General features: G+C 41.5%; 1 protein-coding gene and 1 pseudogene across 5 annotated transcripts in view; one reads left to right on the plus strand and one right to left on the minus strand.

The window, feature by feature from the left end:
- ZNF366 (zinc finger protein 366) overlaps positions 1 to 21,070 on the plus strand; it is a 354,936-nt gene that overhangs the window by 56,141 nt on the left and 277,725 nt on the right. The window contains exon 3 of one of the 5 annotated variants that reach the window (XR_010117052.1): positions 8,186 to 8,313. The exons of the other annotated variants lie outside the window; for them this stretch is intronic. The gene's annotated coding sequence lies outside the window, so the exon portion shown is untranslated. The remainder of the gene's footprint in view (positions 1 to 8,185; positions 8,314 to 21,070) is intronic. 5 annotated transcript variants of the gene reach the window in all.
- On the minus strand, positions 4,804 to 6,325 carry LOC129467441 (ribosomal protein uL30-like; annotated as a pseudogene).

The following is a 21,070-nucleotide window of genomic DNA, read 5'->3' on the forward strand; positions in this document are numbered from 1 at the left end:
CTGTGGGTTTGTCATAAATAGTTCTTATTATTTTGAGATATGTCCCATCAATACCTAATTTATTGAGAGCTTTTAGCATGAAGGGCTGTTGAATTTTGTCAAAGGTTTTTTTCTGCATCTGTTCAGATAATCATGTGGTTTTTGTCTTTGGTTCTGTTTATATGCTGGATTACATTTATTGATTTGCATATGTTGAACCAGCCTTGCACCCCAGGTATGCAGCCAACTTGATCATGTTGGATAAGCTTTTTGTTGTGCTGCTGGATTCGGTTTTCCAGTATTTTATTGAGGATTTTTGCATCAATGTTCGTCAGGGATATTGGTCTGAAATTCTCTTTTTTTGTTGTGTCTCTGCCAGGCTTTGGTATCAGGATGATGTTGGCCTCATAAAATGAATTAGGGAGGATTCCCTCCTTCTCTATTGATTGGAATAGTTTCAGAATGAATGGTACCAGCTCCTCTTTGTACCCCTGGTAGAATTCAGCTATGAATCCATCTGGTCCTGGACTTTTTTTGATTGGTAGGCTATTAATTATTGCCTCAATTTCAAAACCTGTTATTGGTCTACTCAGGGATTCAACTTCTTCCTGGTTTAGTGTTTGGAGGGTGTATGTGTTGAGGAATTTATCTGTTTCTTCTAGATTTTCTAGTTTATTTGCATAGAGGTGCTTATAGTATTCTCTGATGGTAGTTTGTATTTCTGTGGGATGGGTGGTGATATCCCCTTTATCATTTTTATTGCACCTATTTGATTCTCTTATCTTTTCTTCTTTATTAGTCTTGTTAGCGGTCTATCAATTTTGTTGATCTTTTCAAAAAACCAGGTCCTGGATTCATTGATTTTTTGAAGGGTTTTTTGTGTCTCTATCTCCTTCAGTTCTGCTCTGATCTTAGTTATTTCTTGCCTTCTGATAGCTTTTGTATGTGTTTGCTCTTGCTTCTCTAGTCCTTTTCATGGTGATGTTAGGGTGTCAATTTTAGATCTTTTCTGCTTTCTCTTGTGGGCATTTAGTGTTATAAATTTCCGTCTACACACTGCTTTGAATATGTCCCAGAGATTCTGGTATGTTGTGTCTTTGTTCTCATTGGTTTCAAAGAACATCTTTATTTCTGCCTCATTTCTTTATGTACCCAGTAGTCATTCAGGAGCAGGTTGTTCAGTTTCCATGTAGTTGGGTGGTTTTGAGTGAGTTTCTTAATCGTGAGTTCTAGTTTGATTGCACTGTGGTCTGAGAGACAGTTTGTTATAATTTCTGTTCTTTTACATTTGCTGAGGAGTGCTTTACTTCCAACTATGTTGTCAATTTTGGAATAAGTGTGATGTGGTGCTGAGAAGAATGTATATTCTGTTGATTTGGGGTGGAGAGTTCTGCAGATGTCTATTAGGTCCGCTTGGTGAAGAACTGAATGTATATTCTGTTGATTTGGGGTGGAGAGTTCTGCAGATGTCTATTAGGTCTGCTTGGTGCAGAGCTGAATTCAATTCCTGGATATCCTTGTTAACTTTCTGTCTCATTAATCTGTCTAATGTTGACAGTGGAGTGTTAAAATCTCCCATTATTATTGTGTGGGGTTCTAAGTCTCTTTGTAGGCGTCCAAGGACTTGCTTTATGAATCTGAGTGCTCCTGTATTGGGTGCATATATATTTAGGACAGTTAGCTCTTCTTGTTGAATTGATATCTTTACCATTATGTAATGGCCTTCTTTCTTTGTCTCTTTTGATCTTTGTTGGTTGAAAGTCTATTTTATCAGAGACAGGATTGCAACCCCTGCTTTTTTTGTTTTCCATTTGCTTGGTAGATATTCCTCCATCCCTTTATTTTGAGCCTATGTGTGTCTCTGCACGTGAGATGGGTCTCCTGAATACAGCACACTGATGGGTCTTGACTCTTTATCCAATTTGCCAGTCTGTGTCTTTTAATTGGAGTATTTAGTGCATTTACATTTAAGGTTAATATTGTTATGTGTGAATTTGATCCTGTCGTTATGATGTTAGCTGGTTATTTTGCTCGATAGTTGATGCAGTTTCTTCCTAGCCTCGATGGTCTTTACAATTTGGCATGTTTTTGCAGTGGCTGGTACCGGTTGTTCCTTTCCATGTTTAGTGCTTCCTTCAGGAGCTCTTGTAAGGCAGGCCTGGTGGTGACAAAATCCCTCAGCATTTGTTTGTCTGTAAAGGATTTTATTTCTCCTTCACTTATGAAGCTTAGTTTGGCTGGATATGAAATATTGGGTTGAAAATTCTTTTCTTTAAGAATGTTGAATATTGGCTCCCACTCTCTTCTGACTTGTAGAGTTACTGCCGAGAGATCCACTGTTAGTCTGTTGGGCTTCCCTTTGTGGGTAGCCTGACCTTTCTCTCTGGCTGCCCTTAACATTTTTTTCATTCATTTCAACTTTGGTGAATCTGACAATTATGTGTCTTGGAGTTGCTCTTCTCAGGGAGTATCTTTGTGGCATTCTCTGTATTTCCTGAATTTGAATGTTGGCCTGCCTCGCTAGGTTAGGGAAGTTCTCCTGGATAATATCCTGAAGAGTGTTTTCCAACTTGGTTCTGTTCTCCCTGTCACTTTCAGGTACACCAGTCAGACGTAGATTTGGTCTTTTCACATAGTCCCATAATTCTTGGAGGCTTTGTTCATTTCTTTTTATTCTTTTTTCTCTAAACTTCTCTTCTCACTTCATTTCATTCATTTGATCTTCAATCACTGATGTCCTTTCTTCCAGTTGATCAAATCAGCTACTGAAGTTTGTGCATTCGTCACATAGTTCTCGTGCCATGGTTTTCAGCTCCATCAGGTCATTTAAGGACTTCTCTACACTGTTTATTGTAGTTAGCCATTCTTCTAATCTTTTTTCAAGGTTTTTAGCTTCTTTGTGATGGGTTAGAACATGCTCCTTTAGCTCGGAGAAGTTTATTATTGCCGATCGTCTGAAGCCTTCTCTCACCTTGTCAAAGTCATTCTCTGTCCAACTTTGTTCCGTTGCTGGCAAGGAGCTGCATTCCTTTGGAGGAGAAGAGGCACTCTGATTTTTAGAATTTTCAGCTTTTCTGCTCTGGTTTCTCCCCATCTTTGTGGTTTTATCTACCTTTTGTCTTTGATGATGGTGATGTACAGATGGGGTTTTGGTGTGGATGTCCTTTCTGTTTGCTAGTTTTCCTTCTAACAGTCAGGATCCTCACCTGCAGGTCTGTTGGAGTTTGCTGGAGGTCCACTCCAGACCCTGTTTGCCTGGGTATCACCAGTGGAGGCTGCAGAACAGCAAATATTGCAGAACAGCAGATGTTGCTGCCTGATCCTTCCTCTGGAAGCTTCATCTCAGAGGGGCACCCGGCTGTATGAGGTGTCAGTCACCCCCAGCTGGGAGGTGTCTCCCAGTTAGGCTACTTGGGGGTCAGGGGCCCACTTGAGGAGGCAGTCTGTCCATTCTCAGATCTCAAACTCTGTTCTGGGAGAACCACTACTCTCTTCAAAGCTGTCAGACAGGGATGTTTAAGTCTGCAGAAGTTTCTGCTGCCTTTTGTTCAGCTATGCCCTGCTCCCAGAGGGGAGTCTACAGAGACAGGCAGGCCTCCTTGAGCTGTTGTGGGCTCCACCCAGTTCGAGCTTCCAGGCCACTTTGTTTACCTACTCAAGCCTCAGCAATGGTGGATGCCCCTCCCCCAGGCTTGGTGCCACCTTGCAGTTTGATCTCAGACTGCTGTGCTAGCAGTGAGCGAGGCTCCATGGGTGTAGGACCCTCCGAGCCAGGCACAGGATATAATCTCATGGTGTGCCATTTGCTAAGGCTGTTGGAAAAGCGCAGTATTAGGGTGGGAGTGTTCTGATTTTCCAGGTACCGTTGGTCACAGCTTCCCTTTGATAGGAAAGGGAATTCTGGGACCCCTTGCACTCCCTGGGTGTGGCGATGCCCTGCCCTGCCCCATGTGCTGCACCCACTATCTGACAAGCCCCAGTGAGATGAACCCGGTACCTCAGTTGGAAATGCAGAAAACACCCATCTTCTGTGTTGCTCATGCTGGGAGCTGCAGACTGGAGCTGTTCCCATTCATCCATCTTGGAACCTCCCCACTGGGAGTGCTCATCTTTATAGAGACATGTCACAGTCAGACTTCAGAGACTTCTCTCTGATTGGAGGTTGCTTTACCTATGTCACAATCACCTAGCAATAGCACTGATTTGTTGTTAAGGGCAAATCTTGTTCTTGACCAACTTAAAGCTTTCCTAAGAAGGAGGATTGAGGCTGATTTCAGGGCAGAAAAGAGGAGTGCTCATTCTTTCAACTTTGTTTCTTAGCAATTTGCAAGCATAATATACAATATCCTCAGAATTGCAAAATCCCATCAAACTGGGAGGGTTCGTGAAAGGGAAGGAAAGTTGCCATAGGCCTTTTCTCAGGGCCACTGTGTTCATAAAAGCATTCATAAATTCATTTTTTGAGCAAATGAATAATTAAATAAGCCACTAAAGTCTCAAAATGATTATTTTATAAAAAAAAGTGTGGCTAATCTGGTTTAAGAATTGTGACCATTAGTTTAAAAATGCTTAAGTTATTGTCTAGACTCACACTCCGCAGGAGTGAGTATGTGCAACCGAAGAATAAAACAAAAACTCCCCTATTTTATTGTTAAAATTGTGACATGTGGACTGTATTTTTTAACCTTTTATAGTGACATATCATTCTTGCAAATTTCACAGATTTCATTGCATGGCCTGCCTTTACTTGATATTGTAGTTCTTTTTTTTTTGTTTTATTTTGTTTTTTTGCAGAGACAAGTGAACATTTATTTTTATGCCTTTCTTCCTATGCGTATTTCAAGTCTTTTTCAAAACAAAGCCCCAGGACTCTCCAGATTCAATTATGTCCTTGGACTTGGTCGACTGCTGCAGGAGTTTTAGGGAGCCTTGTACAAATGCTAGAGTGACTCATTTACCAACATTAAACCCTAGGATAGATGCAACAAAGCAGGACTCCTTCCACCATGGAATGTGCTGATTTCAGACGACGCAGCACCCAATGTAGAAAATGCTAGAATTTTTCCTTGGAACTGGACTGTGATGAGTGAGAGGTGCTTGCCATGAACATAAGCTACTGTCTTTTCTTTTCTTTTTTTGAGATGGAGTTTCGCTGGTTGCCCAGGCTGGAGTGCAATGGTGTGATCTCGGCTCACTGCAACTTCTGCCTCCTAGGTTCAAGTGATTCTCCAGCCTCAGCCTCAGCCTCCCGAGTAGCTGGGATTACAGGCACATGCCACCATGCCCAGCTAATTTTTGTATTTTTAGTAGAGACGGCATTTCTCCATGTTGGTCAGGCTGGTCTTGAACTCCCAACCTCAGGTGATCCACCTGCCTCAGCCTCCCAAAGTGTTGGGATTACAAACATGAGCCACCACGCCCGGCCAGCTAATGTCTTTTCTTTGACCCTTCCTTTCCAGTTTTTGAAGATAAAGCAGGAAATAATCTTCTCCGAAGATACTTGCTAAAAATTCCCAAAACAACAAAACACATGCTTCCTCTTCATTGATAAAAATTTACCACAGTTTGGCACCTGGGTCTGGTTCAGCTGGCAGATGAGCTGATTGATGCGTTCACCCCAATAGCCAGGTGTGCCCATCTCCTTGAGGAAGCCCGCTCTATTTTTGGTAGCATGACGGGCCACTGAGAGGTGGAAAGGGCGCAAGAACCACGAGATCTCCTGGAAATGCTTCCCTGGAAAGGCAATTTCATGAACGAGGTCTTCCAAGCAAATGACATCAAACTTCCCCAGGCGCTCCTCAATCACTGTGTTGTCTGTCAGAGGGATGGTCTTATTCTTGACCTTGGCTTGTCTATGTTTCAAAATGAGTTCTCGAACAGACTTCAGATTTGGAAATCCCCAGGTCACATAAGGTTCCACTATACACAGCATTTTTAGATTCCGGGGGGTGACTTTTACAAAGACACCACTAAAAATTTTCTTCAGGCAAAGTCTTGCAATGGTTCTCTGCACCAGTAAACTCATGCCATCAATCCTTTCGATGCATACAACAAAGGCCAAGGAATGTTTATATGGCAATTCCAAGGCATGAGGTTCCACTTCCAGTCATCTGAGACATAGCTTGTCACGATTCTGCCACCAGGAATCATGTAGGAATGATTCCAGTCGCTTAAACCTGAGCCCTTTTCCTTTCTTCTGCTCCTTCTTTGCCAAAAGTGCCTGCTTTGCCTGGGTGGCTTTGAGGGCTCAATAGGCCTCCCTGTTTTTCAGGAGATTTTCTGGAACCAAAGGGATTTTCCTTTGCTCTTGCTCCGCCATCTTTCTAATGGTGCAGCTACTGATCATCTACTTGATATTGTAGTTCTGTCATTAACCAAAAGATGTTTGTAGGGTCACTCTTGAACATGTGCTTTTAAAACATATTTCATTTGCTCTCTTAATCAAATTTATCCTTAAGTAAAAGAAAAAGACATACAAGTAACTATAAAAATAATAGGCTTGGGGCCAGGCGCAGTGGCTCACGCTTGTAATCCCAGCACTTTGGGAGGCCGAGGCAGACGGATCACGAGGTCAGGAGATCAAGACCACGGTGAAACCCCATCTCTACTAAAAATACAAAAAATTAGCCGGGCGTGGTGGCGGGCACCTGTAGTCCCAGCTACTCGGAGAGGCTGAGGCAAGAGAATGGCGTGAACCCGGGAGGGGAAGCTTGCAGTGAGCCGAGATCGCGCCACTGCACTCCAGCCTGGGCAACAGAGCGAGACTCCATCTCAAAAAAAAAAAAAAAAAATAGGCTTGGTACCATGGTTCACACCTGTAATCTGAGCACCTTGAGAGGCTAAAGGGGGTGGATTGCTTGAGCCCAGGATTTCAAGGCCAGCCTGGGCACCATAGCAAAACCAGATCTCTACAAAATATATGAAAATTAGTGGAAAGTGGTGGTGCACACCTGTAGTCCCAGCTACTTGAAAGGCTGAGAGGAGAGCATCACCTGAGCCTGGGAAGTCAAGGCTGTGGTGAGCTATGATTGTGCCACTGCACTCCAGTCTGGGCGATACAGTGAGACCCTGTTTCAGAAAAAAAACAAAAAACAGTGTATGAGCATTTCAGTTATTCACAATTGCTACAACTCTTAATGCTGTCACTAAATGTCCTTCACTAGGAGCTTCTTCACAGACGAGGTAGACTGTTTTATGTGTAATTTCTGGAATGTTACCTGTAATTTCTCCCCTTTCTCTCCCACTCAAGAAAGTAAATCTGAAATGAGGTAAGAATAATGTTACTATAGGGATACTTTGAACAAGCTCTGAATTCTAAAGACAACAGATGTTGTCTGTAAATAGCCATACCATATTGTAAGTAACACACCTCAGACTGTGTTCATTACACTAAGAGGGAGGCTGCTGCTTCCAGGGATGCTTGGGAGTGATGGATCTTAGTCAGCTCTTGCTAATTTTGCTTTCAAATTTCTCTCTATATAATTACTTAGTTAGCTTAATTATAGCATAGCTTTATTTGCTACCATTTAGAAGTAACTATCAGGTGGAGAACGTTGATTCCCTCTTCTTCAACATATCCATGTTAAAGAACTTCCACAAGCCTAATGATCCTGGTCTCTCTTCCTGCATCACTTACTCCTCCCTGGAACAAATGACTTACTGATGGGGAGGTGAAGACCGGACAGCCACGCGGGTCTCAGCCCCTTCAGGATTCTCCCCGGGATATGACTGTGGGGAGCTCTGTCACTGGGAAAGGGTCACTATTTGCCAGCTGCTCGTGACTGAGTAGGTCCTTCTGCTTAATGATTTGGTGCTATATTAGAATCTTATTGTTGCTCCACACCTAAAGACTGTTCTCCAAATAGCTTGCCAGTAATAAAGCTGATGTTTTCATCTCCATCTTTCTGGCTCCTTTGACTCTCTCAATTGGTTCTGTGCTTGAGTGAGGAGAAGGAAGGATGCAAAATATTACAGTGGCTAAAAGAAAGCGTTTTTAAAGCCCAAACAATAAGCTGTATGCTAAGAACTGAATGACCAGAAAGTCCAGAAAATGAGGAATACTGGTTCTATAAAAGTTATGGCTAACTTAGGGTTAACTCAAATTTCCTTCTAAAATTCAATCAATTATTCTAAAATATGTATGAATTCACCACTGATAGGCTGTTTTTTTTCTTTTTTTTTTCCTTCTGACTTCCTCCTCCTCCAGACAGACTGGGACAAAGGATAAACACCTTTTTGCATAATGGCCTGCAGGAGATGCCCACAGTATGATTATTCCAGGCAGTGCAGCGAGTCTGTTTACTTTGCTTCTATCACACCCTGAAAATGGACAGCGTAAGAACCTCTGTCTTTTCTCCCCTTCCCCTCTGCCTCTATCCCAAGATCCTAGCTTTAGAATGAAGCCTGGTGTCCTTCAGCAGGAGACACAATAGATTGAAAGGACTGATGACTAGTATACCAGAGGTCCTGGGCCTCCAAGCTATTCAAAAGGCAGGCTGGAGTCCAAAGTCAAGAACTGCTTCGTGCATTTTTCCAGGCTCTTGTTTTGTGCTCCATCATATTATGTCTATATAGGACATGGACTGTATTGTATCCTCCTTTCCATGATTGAGTAGGTAAAGGATTGGATTTATAGCGGCTTATTCTTTCATTGATGACTCAGGATCTTGTAATGATTCAAGGTCATCAACAAGACTACCCATGATTATCTCACAATAATATAACTGTGGCAGAGGTGACATTAACTCAAAGCAGAAGCATGCACTGACAGGTATGAGTGTACTCTAGGAACATTTTTATAGCCACAGTATTAGTTTTCTATTGCTTTAACAAATCACCACAAATATAGCAGCTTGAAACAACACAGATCTACTGTCTTACAATTCTGGCCTCTCACTGGGCTAAAATCAAGATGTGGTCAGGGTTGCTTTCCTTTCTGGAGGCTCCAGGGGAGAGTCTGCTTTCTTGCCTTTTCCAGCTTCTAGAGGCCACTTGTGTTCTTTAGCTTTTCCTCCGTCTTCCAAGCCAGCAGTGGCAGGTGGAGTCTTTCACACACTGCATCATCCTGACCCTGACTCTCCTGCCTCCCTCTTTTACTTAGAAGGACACTTGTGATTACATTGGGCCCACCCTGATAATCCAGGATAATCTCCCTATCTTAAGGTCTTTAGTTTAATCACATCTGCAAAGTCCCTTTTGCCATGCAATGGAACATATTCATAGGTTCCAGGGTTTGAGACATGGATGTCTTTGCGGGGGGGATTTATTTCGCCCACCATGGCCACCATCAACAGAATGGGATTGTCATAGCAGATCTGGGTCACTGATGGTAAAGTAGTCAGAGATGAAAAATACTGTCCTTAGTAGGTGACCAGAAATATATTTTAAAAAATACTTTCTATATATATGGGTTTCTTGTCACTTGCTTATTTTTCTTCTAAAAAATAGAGTTGTTTTGGATTTTTACTTTCTGTGCTGTGTCTCTACATTATAGTTCCAAAAATATGTTTAGTAAAACATTTTACCTTTGGAAGGTAGGAGGATGACAGTAGAGGTGAGGTATTTCTTCTTCTTCTTCTTCTTTTTTTTTTATTTGAGACGGAGTCTTGCTCTGTCACCAGGCTGGAGTGCAGTGGCATGATCTTGGCTCACTGCAACCTCTGCCTCCCGGGTTCAAGCAATTCTCCTGCCTCAGCCTCCCGAGTAGCTAGGATTACAGGCATCTGCCACCATGCCTGGCTAATTTTTGTGTTTTTAGTAGAGACGGGGTTTCACCATGTTGGCCAGGCTGGTCTTGAACTCCTGACCTCAAGTGATCCACCTGCCTCGGCTGCCGAAAGTGCTGGGATTACAGGCAAGATATTTCTTCTTTTCTTTCTTACTTCTCTCCTTCTCACATTCCCTTCTTCATCTCTTCTCTCCTGCTTGCTCTTTTTCACAAGTATTTATCTGATGTCAACCATGTGCCAGGCACTGCATGAGTTACACTGTGCAGATACAGAGATGAAGAGGATATAATTCCCACTCTTAAAGAACTCACAGTTTATTGAGGTAGGCAGACATGGAAATAACTGATTATTATAAACAGAGAGATAAAGTCTATGCCAGGCATCCATAGGGTGTAAGCGAGGAGAGAGCGAGAGACGGCGGTTCCTAGATCACTTAGCCTGTCAGGGCAGTCCTCTAAGAGGGGGAGTTACTGTTTTACTTGCATTTTGAAGGACACAGGTGTTATTCAGGCAGATAAGTTTGGTGGTGGGGAGAGGGTGTGTGGGGCATGCAAATAAAGTACTTTCAGGAAACATTTTCCTTTGTGCATATGGATGGGAGACCCACGGTCTGGAAGACGCAATGTGGGGCCTGAGATTGACTGTCCCATCTTGTCTGGCAGTACTCTGGGATGATGTGGAATCTCCAGAGAGGGGCGCAGGAAGCATGTTTGCCAGGAGATAATCTAGGTTCCAGTTAAGACAGTGGTTCTTTAGACTGAGTACACCCTGGAAACACCTAGGGATGTTAAACAAACAAAACCAAAACAACAGAACATCCATGCCAGGGCTAGACCCAGGCTAACTAAATCAGATTCTGCAGGGGCCAGGAGAATCACTGAGCTAAGACAGAGCAAAATATTTGAAGGTGCTGGGGAGCTTTTTAATTTTTTTCTCAAACACAGAGGAAACGGTTAAGAGGGAGGGAAAAGGAAGAAGGATAGGAGGTGAGCAGATGGGAGGGTGGATGAGTGGAAGAATGGCCTTAGAAGGCGACACATGTTCTCTGATCACGACACTCCCAGCACTGAGACATGAAGAGAAGTAGACTTTGATGTAAACTTGTTTCCATGCATTATAGATTGAAACAATTTGAAAAGTTCCTTCAGTGTTTGACAAGAAAGAGATCTAGAACTGAGAAGGTCTGAGGAGGGAGGAGCCAGGCTGGTGTCCTCTTTGCTGGGGAGACCAGTTTAGCTTTTGCCTGTCTTATATTTCTATGTTTGGAAATAAAACAACAAACAATGTTCCAAGCTCCCCTTTCCTGACTTGTTGACAATTTTCTGGCCTAGGTAATTTCTCTTTGACTTCCCCGTCTTTCACTGCATTCCTAAGGCTGATGTTCCTGACCTCACCAGTGCAGAGCTCTCCCACACCCAAGTCACTCGTGTCCTGCTTTGGCTAATCTGAAAGCTGGGTCACTGTTCTCAGGTGACGAGAGAGAGAGAGAGAAATAACAGTAGCTTTGTGCAGAATAAGAATGTCATAATAAAAGAATTAGCCTTGAGAGTAGGTTGAAGGTTGTCAAATCCTGGATGAGGTTCCTGAGAAGTCTGATGTTCCTTAGTAGAAAACAGAAAATGTACTAGGACAACGGAGAGAAGAAAAATTCTAATTTTGTTTTGAGTTCTCATTCACTTATTGTAGTAAAACATAATGAACTAAAAAGCAATTAAAGCCCCCTGAATCAATACTTTTATCACTGTACATGGATTTTTCTCTTACTATGGTAAGAGTGTCCTTGTTCAGCACACGGAATTGGCATTGAAGTTGCCCAAGATCACATGCCTGCCAAGTTATGGAGCCAGGAGGTAAACGAAGCATGTCAGACATCTAAGCTGGGGCTCTTAATCACTGTACTACACTCCTTCCTATTCGTTGGCCCAAAAGGGAGGATGTTCTAAGAAGGAAGAAAAGAATAAATAAAAACAGTGAGGCATGAAATCACAAGCTACATTCAAGAACAAGGGGAAAATTATTTTGCTAAGAGTAGAGGGATTCATGTGAGAGAGATGGTTCCAAAGGTATGGTGGGCTTGGGCTGGGCGCAGTGGCTCACGCTTGTAATCCCAGCACTTTGGGAGGCCAAGACGGGTGGATCACGAGGTGAGGAGATAGAGATCATCCTGGCTAACATGGTGAAACCCTGTCTCTACTTAAAAAAAAAAAAATTAACCAGACGTGGTGGCGCTCGCCTGTAGTCCCAGTTACTAAGGAGGCTGAGGTGGAAGAATGGCATGAACCTCGGGAGGCAGAGCTTGCAGTGAGCTGAGATCGCACCACTGCACTCCAGCCTGGGCGACACAGTGAGACACATTCTCAAAAAAAAAAAAAAAAAAGTATGGCGGGCTCCGTTTATATTGTCTTAATTGTAGTCTAAGGTATTACAATTATTCTATAGGTATTTGAGAATCACCAAGAATTGGAAGCATGAATGTAATTGGCTTAAAGTGATGTTTTGAGAGGATCGATTTGGAGCCAGGTGCAGGAGGGAATAGAATAAATGAGGTTAGAGAGTCTAGCAATGCCATTGCTCAGTGGCCTGGGAGGGGCAAAATAGAGGCCTGGACTGGAGATAATGGGAATGAAAAGGAGGAATCATCTCTGAAAGAACTGGTGAGGTGTGATGACTGATTTACTACTTGAGACCCAAAAGAAAGAAGCGTCTAATAAAATGGTAACATGTACTGAGCACCGATGATGTGTCTAGGCACTGTTCTACATACTTTCCAGGTATCAGTCGGTTCTCACAACAACCCTATGATACAGGTACTATCATTAGCATCTCCTGTTCCCAGGTGAGGAAACTAAGCGGGCCTCAGATCACATGGCTAGTAGCAGAGCCATGATTCAGAGGCAAGCACCTTGGTTGCAGGCCCCATGCTCCTTATTCTCAAGACACCCTGTTTCTCCCCGGGCCCTTAGGTGTGTGGTGCTCTGCCTGCACGTAACCATTGTGTCTCGTTCATCTCCATAGGCGTCCAGGCAAGCAGGGAGCACTTCCGCCTCACAGCTGTAAATGTGGCTGTCGCCAACAAATAAGTGTCAGAATCATGACTTGAACCCAGATCTTCTAACTCTGTCTCCAGTGCCCTGGCCAAACCTTCATGCTTGAGACTACAAGGGAAAAAGAAAAAAAAGAGATCCATGAACCAAAATAGTACACTAGGGGCAATGGATAAGATATGATTTTAGGATTTAGGATGAAAAATCTGATTTTAAGCAACTTCAGGAGTATGCTTTTCTCATTTTACGTTCAGTAGAATTCCTGAGGCTGTGGTCTATATAAAGGGGGAATCATTTATTTTCTCAGCAAAAGAGAAGATTCTGACAGCCATCATATAGGTTTACATTCTGGATGAGTAGTAGGAAAGCCACACCTTTACCTAGGGGGAAGGGATTATTGATTCTAAATTGGGAAGAAAGGATTTAAGGAAGGGAGCCTACACTCAGAGAATCCTAATACGGTTTTAAAAGCATGTATATCTTCTTCAGTTGTCCTGCAATGCCCTTTTAAGCTGGCGTACACATAAAGAAACCAGAAAGACAAATATATTACACATCATAAAATTAGAAGCTAATAAGCATAATAAGAAAATTATGTCCATTGCAAAATAGCCAACTAGAAACCAGGGGCTGCCAAGTGTTTTCTTTAAGTGCACAGGAATGTTTTCCAGTCTAAGTGATATAATAAAGTCCTGCCTTGGTTATACTCAAATAACAAAATCCAGTTATTGAATTTGGTAAAATCTAAAGACCTAGATCCACTGTCTCTCCAGGGCCTGATGAAAGAAAAGAATTCTCTAAGGAGCTCAGTCTGAAGACATTCATGCCAAGGCTAGTTCCCAATGTTCTTGTTGCTGAGTTTTATTTTAAATAAGTTTTATTTCAATGTAGTACAGTCTTTCTCTTGGTTTCCCAGTCTCTCTAGTCTCTCTGGCCAAGGCTATGCTGCTAGAGACCTCTTAGAAGAATGCTGGACTGAGTGAGGCAATTCATTTCAGAGTGTGCTGGAGGTTGCCATCTGGGGACATAATCTCTCTGGTCTATTGTTTCCCAAAATCATCATTTATGATTAACATCTGCAGAGTTCTTTCTACCTTCCAAAATGTCAAGAGATGATCAACTGAAAGAATAATACTATACCCTGGAGTAGGCCTTGTCAGTTTCCCTGATGAGGCCCCATCTCCTCTCTCTTGTATAAAAATGTATTGTTTTTTCACAAGAAAGGGTTTAGGGGACATCTGCTTACATGGATCTGTCTAGGATCCACAGAATATTGTAACCAAGAGTCTTGGGCCAATAGAACACCTTAGACGTGCTTATTTTTTTTCCAGCTATACAGATAAGGCAAATTGTGATATAATTGAGGACTCTAAAATAACACTGTGGTTCTTCTCTGAATGGTGCTTCCAACAGAGCTGGTTAAAGAAATCTCTTGCCTTCTGGGCATCTTATCTTCACTATTGAGAATCTCATCACCTTGAAAAAGTCAAGGCCATACAACACAAAGAATTTTTAAAACCCAGTTTCCTTCCATTTCCTTAATAATCCTTTGATATGAGCAGGCTAGCCCTACTGCTTTACAGGTGAAATTCAGAGAAATTAAGCTACTTACTTCAAAGATGCATACCCCAGAAATGTGTTAAACTGAGCCTAGAACTAGGCTTTTTTTGTTTGTTTGTTTGTTTTTTGTTCTTTGTTTTTGAGACGGAGTTTCTCTCTTGTTGCCCAGGCTGGAGTGCAACGTTGCGATCTCGGCTCACTGCAACCTCTGCCTCCTGGGTTCAAGTGATTCTCCTGCCTCAGCCTCCCGAGTAGCTGGGATTACAGGCATGGGCCACCACTCTCGGCTCATGCTTGTAATCCTAGCACTTTGGGAAGCCGAGGCGGGGCGGGGGATCACCTGAGGTCAGGAGTTCGAGATCAACCTGACCAACATGGAGAAACCTTGTCTCTACAAAAAATACAAAATTAGCAGATCTAGGTTTCTTTACACTGCATTATGCTGCTGGAATCAAAGCACATACCTAACTCTGCAGCCTTAGTGCAGTTGGTGGTTTTCAGGGGACTTAGTAGTATTTGTCAGAGAGTCTCTTTGGGGTTCTGCGGGTCCTTCATTCATGTAAGAATCTTTGATGTGCACCCCAGTACTTAGGGAAATACTGACTTACATGTCTCAGAGACTCATGAACTATTTCCTTTCCAAAATGCTCTTCTTCTCCTACCTGTCACCTCATGATTTGTTCTACCATCTTGCCATCCAAATCAACTACAATTTCAACAAAAAGAGAAAAAACTATTATAAAAACGACTGTGGAAGTAGTCAAAATTGGCCTATTTTTTCTGCGTGGGCCTTTCCTCTGCCTCCTAACCTCCACTACAGATCATACTCTTAACAACCTAAATCACTCACTTAACACTTGCATTTCTCTACCTTTTCTCTCTTCACTTAAGTAGGATTTTAATGCACTGAGAGGTAAAAACAGATATGGAGAGGAGCTCAAATTCTGGATCTGCCACTGATGTTTAAGCTGCATGTCTTTGTGCATACCCATTCTCTATCAGTGGTTTCTCCATTTTTAGGAAATTCTCTAATGGAAGACAGGGCCTAAAATTCCTAGAATGATAGGAAATGGGAGCTCCTGAGGGTCTTAGTCATCATTATATTCCTAGCGCTAGCACAATTACTTAAACCTACTGGTGTTCAAAAAGTAATTCTGAATGAATGAATAGGGCCCTCCCAGAGCAGTTGGCAGGCCACATCTCAATCTTTCACATTGCAGGGAACTGCAGGGAACAAATATTTGTGAATGCTGTTGTGTGGGTTCTTTATATGTGTAATCTCATTTAATCCTCATAATAGCTCTATGAAGTAGGTTTTATGAGCGCTATGCTCCAGTGAGGGAAGCAAGGATCACAGATAGAGGTGAAGGAATGTGCTCAAGATCATAAGTCAGTGATAGGACTGGAATTGGAAGTTCATTCTGCCCACCTTTGGAGCCTGTGCTTTTTGATACACTGAGCTACTCCTGAAGGACATAGGTATTGTCTCTAGAAGTCACCTTATTTTATTTCACTCTCTTCCACCCCTTCAGAAGGAACATTGAATACCACTATATTCAAATATTTAAACGTTTTCTCTGGGGCTCAGTTCAAAGTTTTCTTTTTTCTGCTTGGCTGTTTGTCTACTTTCTCACCTATGATGTAAGTATTTCACAAAATGCTCCTGAAGTTAAAACCCAATATAACACTATCAGGAGCAAATTTAGAGAAAAGATGTCACATGACTTAAGAGAGCTATATTTAGCAATGTTTATAATACTGTAAAAATATTTTTGTGGAATAGCTCTTACTACAGAAGTTTTTAAAATACTTAATCAAGAGTTGAGGTTATTACTGATTCTCTAGCATGCAACATTCTTCACCTTTTGTAATTGTTAGTCCCCTCTATGATGAAGTGACTCCATGGCTAAGCTGGGTCTGCTGTGCATCCAGACCCTCAGACACCCTCAGGTGTTAGATCTGCCACAGGAAGCAATGAGATGTGAGATGTGTCGGCTTTATGTCTGAAGATGCCTTGTGCCATGACAAAATTTAACTGGTCCAATGTTACTTAGCCATGCATACTTTAGAGTAGTCAATAAAGATTCCAAATGGGTTCAGAAGCCCAGGAACAGGAACGAGCAACCTAAAGCTCTGGAGGTATTTTCATGACAAAATGTTAGAAGCTAAATGTTACGACATTTACCTAATTTTGCTTCATATTATGCATGTTTTGTCTTCTCTACTAGACTGTAAGTGACTTGATAAAAAGAATGTTTTTGTATTCTTCCACTGCTCTTATCACAGTGCCTTTTAAAGAATATTTTTTCAATAAACATGTATTTTTCCTATTTATTTTCCTATTTCTTATATTACACCTTGCTAAATGCTTCATTGTTTCATTTTGGCCCTCATCAGCAACGTGAGGAAGGTATTTTTTCCCTTAAATTAGTGGTTTTGTGGTTATCCCTATTAGTATATTTACCTTTTCCTATTTTTTACATTCCTATTTCTTTTATTTCTATTTCCTATTTCTTATGGAAAATGGGATAACTCTTTTATCTTTCCTAAGTAGCCAACATAAACTCGTATTTTTCTGAAATAGTTGATTTCTATAGAATCCACTAGCCTGTTAAAACCAAGGTAATTCTTCTACTTAGAGTAATAAGATAAGGTTCTGGAAGGAAAAGATATTAAGTGGATCTCAATTTTCTTAGCCATGATGTAAATAAAAAATAAATATAGACTCATAATGCCCTGAATTAATAGAAAAATAATTTCCTGGAGACCAGGAGAAAGTGTTCCTTAGGAGAGATGACCATCATCTTGGAGCAGCTCCTGCTGGTGTAAGTGATAGCCGCGGTCTGCAGACACAGTAACTTTTGGTAATGCGATCACATCAATTTTTTTTTAACTGAGCAAAAATCACTGAAGTTGTTGAGTAATTCATGTAAACAAAGAGGAACAAATTATTGAGTGCCTACTATGTGCTAAGCACCCTGCTAAATGCTTCATTGTTTCATTTTGGCCTCTCAGCAGCAATGTGAGAAAGATATTATTTTCCTCAAATTAGTGGTTTCATGGTTATCCCTATAATTATGTTCACTCACTTGTATTCTGATATACTTCCTCAAATAAGAAAAAAATAGGGCAGGGCTCCAGGTTTTCCACAGGAAGTTGCCCAGAAGTTCAGACACTCACATGGGATTGTGCTGGCCATGGCAATGCCATCTATGTATATCTTGGTGGAAAGAAAAAAAGGTTGAGAATGGCTGGACTGTAACTTGAAATGTAACCCTGGGCAGAATATCCTATCACTGGGGAAATAGTAGGTGGCTCATTCATACATATTTTTATTTTTAAAGTTGTATGATTAATTTAAGGTATAAGTGAACAGCACATCCTCAAGTTATAATTTCTCACATGTTATGACTTAGGACAAGTATAAACAAAAACCCAGGGTGATTTACTTACAGACAATGTAGAGGTGAATATTAAGTAATTAATGGTGATATGAATGGATGATACACAGATATGACAAAATCTTGGAGATGACATGTGATTGACTGGCATTTGGAAAACCCAGGTGCTGCCTGGTCTGAGGTCTGGAGCTCTGTGTCAATCTTTATTGAGTAGCACTCACTCACCTTCTAGGACCCAAAGAATCTTCTCTGGGGTGACTTTAGGCACTCCAGATTGGAGTGTTCAAGAGTGGAATAAAGTTGAATCTGAGTCAGACAATCAGAACCCTAGTATGTCAGTTCTCCCTTCTAAATATTGACAGAGAACAAATTTATTTTATAAATTTGTATATATATATCTATAGAGAGAGATGGGGGGAAGGAAAAGAGAGATTTATTATAGGAATTGGCTCATGCCGTTTTGGAGGCTGGGAAGTTCTTGAGCTGGTGTCTGCAAGCTGGAGAACCAGGAGAGCTGGTGGTGTAACTTAGTACAGATCCAAAGGCCTGAGAACTAGGGGAGCAGATGGTATATAACTCCCAGTGGGAGTCCAAGGGTCTGAGAATTGGGGGCAGGGGATGAAGAGGGGAAAGTGGGTGGGGAGGGAGCTGCTAGTGTAAGTCCTGAGGTCTGAAGACCCTAGAACCAGGAGCTTTGATGTCCAAAGACAGGAGAAGATGGATGTTCAGCTCAAACAGAGGGAGTGAATTCACCCTTCCTCCTCCTTTTTGTTCAATTTAGGCCCTCAACAGATTGGATGGTGCCTACCTGCATTGGTGAGGGTGGATCTTCTTTATTCAGCCCATAGATTCAAACATTAATCTGTTTTGGAAACACCCTCACAGACACACCCAGAACTAATGTCTCACCAGTCATCTGGGCATCCCTTAACCCAGTCAAACTGACACATAAAAACCGTCACATGGGTGAAACTCAAGGACTCTTATCAACCGGCTTTCTGTGGAAGAGACAGAAAACAATCTGTTTTTCTTTGACATTGTTGAGGCTTCCATGACCCTTATTTTATTTTATTGCAGTGGTTTTCTTCACTTCTCAGAATGGAAAATAGTCCAGGGACAGTTTATCAAGTACTATCTATGTGCCAGACAGTGCTGACTTGCGAAATGACAGAATCATGCCCCTGGAAAGCTAAGTAAAACATTTTTAAGGAGATCTAGGGACACTGATCAGGGAGATGCAATAGATTTAAGATGCTGATTCAGGACAGGTAAGCCCAGTAAATAACAAAGACTTCTAAGAAAATCTCTGTGTATTATACTGTGGTGAAGAGGGAATTGGATTGGAGAAAATTCAACACAGAATCATAGTTGCGTATGGATGGATGCATTTGTGAAAGCTTAGGTATCCCAGGTATCCAGGTTTGCCTTTAAGCCACTACTAAAAGATAGTAGTTACTCTTATTTCTTAATATCTTCAGAGATGGGATTTCCACATTTTCCCCACAATGCTTATACCCAGGCTATTTTCTAATGTCTATCCTAAATCCCTCCTGTTGAAAGTTAAGCCTATCCTTTCTTGGGGAACGGCTGTCTCATGTTTCTTTCAATATCATGAATGATTGAAAAGAACTTCTTATGAATCTGCCCTCCCTGTCCATCTATATTCCATTCCAAATTCTACTGTTCTCAGCACCTCCGGCCCTGAATGCTATCGTCCTGTTTTTCCCTTCTTGTATTTTTTTCTACCCCCAGATAATTGCACCATTACTTTTAGTGTTTCCTTCAAACTATATAAACATAAATTTCTTTTGGCTTATCATGCCTTCTCCCATATTTCAAATTTCTAAGGTTTCACATTCTCCCTTTTTGCAATTTGTATTCTTCTTCAAATTTCTCTTCTCTTATAAACTCTAAATTTTAATTTTATTTAAGGTCCACATCTTTTTATCTTTTAGCTGGATTTAAATTCCTTCTTAGAATCAGTATTGCCTCTTTCATTCCAAGCCTCAGAGTGTATTAAGGCATTTTCATTTCTCTCTCTCTAGAGATATCTTTGGGCTGAAGCTTGATGAGAGGAGTCTGCTTCATGGAGATCTGTAGAGATGGGCTGAGAAGGAAGTGAAAATGCTTTCATGTGCCCACTGCATTTGGTGCATCACATTGGGGCAGTTATTGGGAGGTGCATACTTCTTAAGGGGGTCTCAGATTATTTCTTACCTCTGGACCAGAAGAAACATGGACAATGGTCACCTCTCATATGTATGTACCATCGTACATACAAGACAAGGGAGCCCACCGGTTTAAATTGTGCTTTCTGTGTTCTGAGCATTATCGCTACATTATTCAGTGTGTGAGAATTTGAGGGAAAAAATTATACTTCCACTGTTTTGAATGCTTTTCTGGGCTGTAATTTCCAGGACCTGGATCTTTAGGGGTGTATTACTGTTATTGCAAGAAGGGAGGGAGCAGATGGAAAAAAATATACTCAAGGGCTCAGAGGCTATTACTGATGCTGGAGGCAGGTAGTCAGGCAACAGTAAGTAAATACAGTGAAACAGTGGGAAAAAGACATTTACCTTTGGTCTCTTGAGCTGCACGAGTCAGGAGCTAGGGGATGATTAGTCCCAGGGCTTCTGCATGGGGCAGCCTTAACAGGTGGTTCGTAGAATGTTCTAGTCATATAGCAATTGACTTTGAGCAGCTGCATCTTATAGACCTAAAAATAGCCCCAAAATGAGATTTCTGAGACCCCAGAGCTGCATACAGCAGAGCTGGTGACAGTAATGACAGCTGGGCATCGGTGATATTGAACAGCTCTTTGCAAGGCTCCTTCCATGCCCATTGTTGGAGAGAACCTTGTAAAAACCCTGTGAGAGACAAGGGCAAATATCACTAAGACTCTGTTGTGCAGATGAAGAAACTGAGGCTGAAGGAGCTTAAATAAATTGTCCAAAGCCACGTATTTAGTTTTAATGTTATCCCACGGTTCCCAGGGCAAAACAGCTTCAGGGTAGAATTGGATCCTAATAACAGTTTCTAAGCAATATTTCTTTTATTGCTATTCACCAACTTTTGGGAATTCCAGATCTCCTAAAATTCCTTCATAATAATAACATTAATAATGGTAATTGCATTTAAAATTAGCTATTATTGTTTAAGCATTTACCACATGCTCTTTAAACCTCACAAAAATCCTAACACCTCACAGTGTTATTGTTACCCCTACTTAAAAAAATATATATATATATATAAAAGGTTCAGAGAAGTTTAATAATTTCCTGAGATAATACAGCTAGTGAGCAGCTGATCTAAGATCATAACCACAGGATATATGGTTCCAGAGTCACGTATTTGCATT

This window comes from Symphalangus syndactylus, chromosome 18, assembly GCF_028878055.3.
Source record: "Symphalangus syndactylus isolate Jambi chromosome 18, NHGRI_mSymSyn1-v2.1_pri, whole genome shotgun sequence".
Taxonomy (NCBI): domain Eukaryota; kingdom Metazoa; phylum Chordata; class Mammalia; order Primates; family Hylobatidae; genus Symphalangus; species Symphalangus syndactylus.